We start from the raw sequence: 6,749 nt of genomic DNA, 5'->3' as shown, positions 1-6,749 counted from the left end.
ACACACACACACACACACACACACACACACACACACACACATTGGTTTTTCTATTCTTGTGGGGACTTTGCATTGACTTCCATTCATTTTCCAGTCATTCCTACAGCCTAACCCTGACCCTTCACCCTAAACCTAACCATCACAGTACATACCTGATCCTAAACTAACTTACCCCTCCCCCACCCCATCCCCAAAGGAATTAGCATCCGTACGCCTGGGGCCCAGGCTTTGGTCTCCACAAGGAGCATTGGGTCCCCACAGGGCTGAGTTTTTCTGCAAAATGGTCTCCATAATTTAGCAAAAATGTGTTCACACACACACACACACATCCTCTAAACACAAACACACACTGAGCACACAAACACACTGAGCAGATGGAATGAAGCTGGCAGCCTCTGGATTGTCTAACAATGTGTCAGTCCAAACATGGAGGACACCTTTAGACCAAACTGAAGCAGGTTTTTACAGCAGCTCATTCTCCCACTGTTACACAAGACTGGTTCATCATCTCTGTGTCTGGACTCATTTGTCTGTCTGTTAGCATAATATCTCAAGAACCACTTATTTTAATGAAACTTGGAGGTAGTCTGGGTGTTTAGCTACAACTGATTAACTTTTTGCTGCCTCAGCTAATCAACTTTAGCCACAACAGAATGGCCCTAATCTTTTAACTTGTTTGTTATTTTTTACAAAGTTTGGGGAGGAAGCAGCCTGCAGGTACTCATCACCACCATCCATCCATCCATCCATCCATCCATCCATCCACCTTCTTCCGCTTATCTGGGGTCAGGTCGGCAGCAGCCTAAGCAGAGAGACCCAGACTTCCCTCTCCCCAGCCACCTGGGCCAGCTCCTCTGGGGTTATCCAAAGGATTTCCCAGGCCAGCTGAGAAACATTGTCCCTCCAGTGTGTCTTGGGTCTTCCTCTGGGTCTCCTCCCAGTGGGACATGCCCGCAACACCTAACCAGGGAGCTGTCCAGGAGGCATCTTAAGCAGATGAACCACCTCAATTGGCTCCTCTCAACATGGAGTAGCAGCGGCTTTACTCTGAGTCATCATAGGGAGAGCCCAGACACCCTGCAGTAGAAGCTCATATCAGCACCAATCTGCTTATCAATCTCCCACTCCATTCTTCCTTCATTCGTAAACAAGACCTATCCATTCATTATCTATACCCGCTTCTTCCTTTCAGGGTCATGGTGGTCACTGGTTCCCATATCTAGCAGTCACTGTGCAAGGGGCAGGGTACACCCTGGACAGGTTGCAAGTCCATCACAGACTTGAAAGACCTCAAGATACTTGAACTGCACCACTTGGGGCAGGACCTCTTCCCTGACCCGGAGGAGGCACTGATCCTCACCCCGRCCACTTCACACTTTGCTGCAAACCACTCCAGTGAAAGCTGGAGATCACGATCTGATGAAGGCAATACGACCACATCATCTTCAAAAAGCAGAGATGCAATCCTAAGTCCACCAAAACAGATCCTCTCAACACCTTAGCTGTGTTATGATTTGTGTCTGTATTAATGTTTTATTTTAGTTTCTGTCTTGTCATCTGTTTTCYTCCTCCTGTCTGCCTTTGCTCCAGCCCCGCCCACTCTCACCTGCTCCTCGTGTTTCTCTCCCAGTTGTTTCCTGTTTGTGCTCGTTAGTCTCACCTTTATATTCTGTCTTGTCTTCACTTTCCTGTCTGATCATTGTGCTGTTTTCAGCCTGTGATGATTCTTGTTTCTTGTCTTGCCAAGCCACGCCTAGTGAGTTTTTGAGCTGCTCTGTCAGTATTTTTTGTTTTATTAAATCCTTATTTTTTCCCTTTTGAAGCTGCCTGCACCCTGGATTCATTCTTTCCAAGCCATTTCATAACAAGCTGTGCCTAGAAATTCTGTCCATAAAAGTTATGAACAGAATTGGTGACCAAGGGCAACCTTGGCAGAGTCCATTTCTTACTGGAAACGAGCTCGACTTACTACTGGAAATGTGGATCAAACTCTGGCACCGGTCGTACAGGGACCTAACAGCCCATATCAAAAGGCTTGGTACCCCATACTTCCGGAATACCCGCCACAGGAGTCCCTGTGGGACACAGTCGAACACCTTCTCCAAGTTCACAAAACACATGTAGACTGGTTGAACAAACTCCCATGAAGCCTCCAGGACCCTGCTGAGGGTGTAGAGCTGGTCCAGTGTTCAACGACCAGGACGRAAACCACACTGCTCTTCCTGAATCTGAGATTTGACTATCCGACRGACCCTCCTCTCCAGGTCCCCTGAATAGACCTTACCAGGGAGGCTTATAAGTGTGCTCTCCCTGTAGTTGCAACCATATTGATATATATTACTGGACTGGGTGTCACGTGACCTGGGCGTGCCTCGCAAGGGGGATTTTTATGCATTGAGCTAAYGCTAATGCTAACTATTAAAATCAATGAGCAGAAGCAGAGAGGTGCAAACAAATGTTTAATAAATGTTCAAATGTCACAAATGCATTGCTATAAACTGCAGAAATTGTTGCAAGTTTCCAAGAGCAAAAGGGATTATGCTTCACAGGTAAATATTATGCATATTTAACCAACATTATTGATTGCAACTGTAAAACCTGTATGCTAACTTGTAAAAACCTTCAGTGTTCATGTTTAACCTTTTTTAGAATTGATTGTAGTCCAAATGTACTGATATTAAACAAGTAAAATGTGAACTTTAATGGATTGCTGAGAAGTTAGACTGAATATATAAATACAGAAATTATGATGTGGACTCATTTATGACAGACAGTAATGTAATGACTGCGCATCATAAACATAAAATTATACGGTCCTTCTCAAGTTGTCAGACAGGCCAGTTTTTCAGATATTATATTTTCTACAACCAGTATTTGTGTGTTTTTCCACATTTCCAGACAAAAAGAAGAAAGAAAAACTGTACCAGCTGTGGGTCAGTGTCAGATACTGTACAGCCTTCATTAATATGAAGAACAATTTTTTGTGGTAAAAATAAATTCATTAATAGTTCTTTGTGACTTGAAAAAAATTGTACTGATTTTAAAATTATTGTAGTTTACAGCAAAACTTTAGTCAAGTTAAGTTGACATAAGACAATCAAACAGCATGAACACATATTTTATTGTATTGTGTAGTTTTGTTTCAAGCAGTGACTTCTATGCAAAAATCACAGTCTGTGGTCCCCCTTTTTCAACAGAGGGACCACCACCCCATCTGCCAATCCAGGGGAACTGCTACCGATGTCACGCAATATTGTAGAGTTGTGTCAACTAGGGCTGCCACAATTAATCGATTAATCGACGACTAATCGATTATTAAAATAATCGATGACTAATTTAATAATCGATTAATCGTCTTTTTTATTCTTTACTTTGTTTTTCTCTCCAAACTGCTTTGACACCTTCCACTGCCACATCTGCCTTTCTGTCTTTGACACACATGCACAGTAGTGGTAACTGGGGTAGGCCGTGGACGTCACAAGACATTATACAGACAGGCTCTGGTATCATGGCTACCTGGCAATGGAGCTCAAAGTGTGGGAATCACTTTAAGAAAATAAAATGAAAGAGAAACCTGTGCAATATCTGCAGAGCAGAACCTGCCTTCCACAGCAATTATTTTTAGTTAGCATATAGCTAAAATCTAACCATGGTTATATAATAGCAGCTGCATTCTGACATGATAAGCTGTATGTTTTATATTCAATTAATGTATGATCCGATTAGTCGACTAATCAAATAAATAATCTGTGATTAATCGATTATTAAAATAATCGTTTGTGGCAGCCCTAGTGTCAACCAACACAACCCCACAACGGTTGAAACTCCGGGCGGATCTCATCCATTCCCGAGACTGCCACAGAGTAGCTTTTTAAACACCTCAGTGACCTCGACATCAGAGATTGGAGAACCTGACCAAGGGTCCCCAGGCTCTGTTTCCTCCTTGGAAGATGTGCTGGTGGGATTGAGGAKGTCTTTGAAGTATTCTGCCCACCAAGCCACAACGTCCCAAGTTGAAGTCAGCAGCGCACCATACCTACCATACATAGTGTTGGTGGTGAACTGCCCCCCCCCCCACACACACACACACACAGATGCAGGATGGTGGACCAGAATAGCCTCGAAGCCATATGTAAGTCTTTGTCCATGGCCTCGCCAAACTCCTCCTACACCCCGGTTTTTGCCTCAGTGACCACCCGAGCCTCAATCCGCAGGCCCACAGGCCAAATAGACCCGATAAGCCTCCTTCTTCAGTTTGACAGCATCCCTCACTGCCAGTGTCCACCAGCGGGTTCGTGGGTTGCTGCCATGGCAGGCTCTGACATTATGGCAACAGCTCCGGTAAGCCACCTCGACAATGGAGGCATGGAACATGGCCCACTCTGACTCAATGTCCCCCACCTCACTGAGGATGTGTTCGAAGTTCTCCCGGAGGTGTGAGTTGAAGCTCAGTCTAACAGGAGAGCCCGCCAAATGTTCCCAGCAGACTCTCACTATACGTTTGGGTCAGGCAGGTCTGACTGCCATTCTTTGCTAGTCATGGATTGTCCATTACAAGCACCATGTTCAAACACAAGGGTGTCTACATGTGCTCTTGGCATCAGGATCCCCTAGGCCACAGTTTGATGATCGAATTTATTGTTGTTTCATTTGATCTGAGTCTGCATGTCTTAAACACTTGAGTGAAAATAGGGGTGGAGCACAGAAGTCCAATAACAAAACACCACTCGGGTTCAGATCGGGGGGGGGCATTCCTTAAAACTACACCCCTCCAGGTCTCACTGTCATTGCCCACGTGAGTGTTGAAGTCCCCCCAGTAGAACAAGGGAGTCCCCATAAAAAGTGTTATCCAGCACCCCCTCCAAGGACTCCAAAAAGTGTGGGTAATCTGAACTACAACAGTCAGGACCCATCCCCCCACACAACTCTGGAGTTGCCCCTGCCTCTCAGCAGGGCCAACTCCACAGTGAAAGAGTGTCCAACTCCTTTTGAGGAGACTTGTTCCAGAGCCAGAGTGGTGAGTCGAGGTCGGAACCTCTCAACCTCACACACCAGCTCAGGCTCCTTCCCCACCAGAGAGGTGACATTCCATGTTCCTAAAGCCAGCTTCTGTAGCCAAGGATTGGACCGCCAGGGTCCTAGCCTTCGACCATTGCCCATTAGACACCGCACCCAACCCCTTCGGCCACTCCCACAGGTGGCGAGCCCATGGGAATGGGGACCCATTTCTCCTTTTTGGGCTGTGCCCGACTGGGCTCCATGGACGAAGTGCCGGCCACCAGGTGCTCGCCAACTTGCCTCACCTCCAGGCCTGGCTCAGTGACCCAYGTCTGGGCGAGAGAACACTAAGTCCATTTATGTTAGTGGTCATAAGGGGTCTTTGGACTGCACTCTGTCTGATCCCTCACCTAGGACCTGCTTGCCTTGGGTGACCCTACCGTGGGCTTGAGTGTCCTATTGTGACACTCAAACCTCTCCACCACAATAAGGTGGCAGCCCATGGAGCCTCAGATACTTAACAGAACCTCCAGCCTCAGACATTGAACAGAACCAATACTCCAACAACAACTGTTTCTTATTTTACTATCAGGTCAGGCTGCAGTTACATGCACGGTCTTTGCATATATGAAGACGAGAATTGACAGCTGTGGGGTTTTGATCTCATGGTGACTGTCACACTCAGAGGATGTGTCCTGGATGACTCTGGGCTACTACCACATCAGATATTAGCACTTTAAATCGAACATAGACTGCAATACTCAGTTTTTTATAATAAATTTGCTGTGGCATCCATCTTTAACTGAGATGACTCCAACGGTTAGGAGATGGAGATGTGCATCCAATGATTAGTTTCTGCAAATTACATTCAAGTGTGTTCACTAGTTTAGGATATTTTGCTAACACACACCCACAGAGGCAATAACATTACTGCTACAGCAATACTTTCAAATCAGACTTAAATAAAATAAAATAAAATGAAATAAAACACCAATTCTCTGTCTATAATATAGGTTAACAGTGTTAAACTTTCTTTAACAACAAACCCACATAAGCCTCAGTCTAGAGCCAGCCAGTTCTGAAACTGGAACCTAAAAACCAGAACAGAAAGAATCAGACACTTACTCTGATGTCCTGAAGCTGAAGCTGCTCCTTCTTCTGCTGCTGCTTTCAACTAMTGCAAACACCGACCCACAGCCCTGCAAGCCCCGCCCACTAACGCCCACCGGGGATCGCAGAACCACATTGGAACGGACAGCAACCAGCAAGACATGAGAATTTCCGCCGCCATCTTGAAAAGATCTTKGAGTGGGAACGACGGTCAAAATCCGATTAAAACACGGAAAGCTAGAGTTCAATGTTTATCCATAAAATCTTATAATTATTGGCGCTAACATTTTTTCTAAACGTGGCATTAATGTTCATCAGTTAATATTAACTTAAATCATTGAAACTGTGGCTAAAGTTTCACTTTGTCTCTTGTCCAAACTTGTAAAACTGTTCTAATGTCCAAAAGTAGATAAATTGTTCTTGCAAGTGTAAGTGATAGAACTTGAAACAACTTAGAGATTGCCGCAAAGATTGTCTATATGTGACCCATTACATCGAAACGAGGATTAAGTCCAAAAGTTGTATATGGAGAAATAGGCAAATATAGTGTTTTGACTAAAATGTCAACAAAAATTGCATTTTATCAAAATATAATGAATAAATGCCTTATTAATGTATCATTTGAATGAACTGTCTGAAAT

The 6,749-nt window shown here is 44.7% G+C and overlaps 1 protein-coding gene across 1 annotated transcript in view; it reads right to left on the bottom strand.

The window, feature by feature from the left end:
* The window catches only part of loxl2b (lysyl oxidase-like 2b), a gene marked incomplete in the record, with an annotated part of 63,346 nt that extends 57,151 nt beyond the window's left edge, over window positions 1–6,195 (bottom strand). Inside the window, 1 exon segment of the mRNA XM_014027482.1 lies at window positions 6,124–6,195.
* Window positions 6,196–6,749: the final 554 nt, after the last annotated feature.

The sequence above is a fragment of the Austrofundulus limnaeus genome, unplaced genomic scaffold (genome assembly GCF_001266775.1).
Source record: "Austrofundulus limnaeus strain Quisiro unplaced genomic scaffold, Austrofundulus_limnaeus-1.0 Scaffold652, whole genome shotgun sequence".
Lineage (NCBI taxonomy): Eukaryota > Metazoa > Chordata > Actinopteri > Cyprinodontiformes > Rivulidae > Austrofundulus > Austrofundulus limnaeus.
Note: the sequence above shows the minus strand (reverse complement) of the source record. Positions and strands in the feature narration are given on the sequence as shown.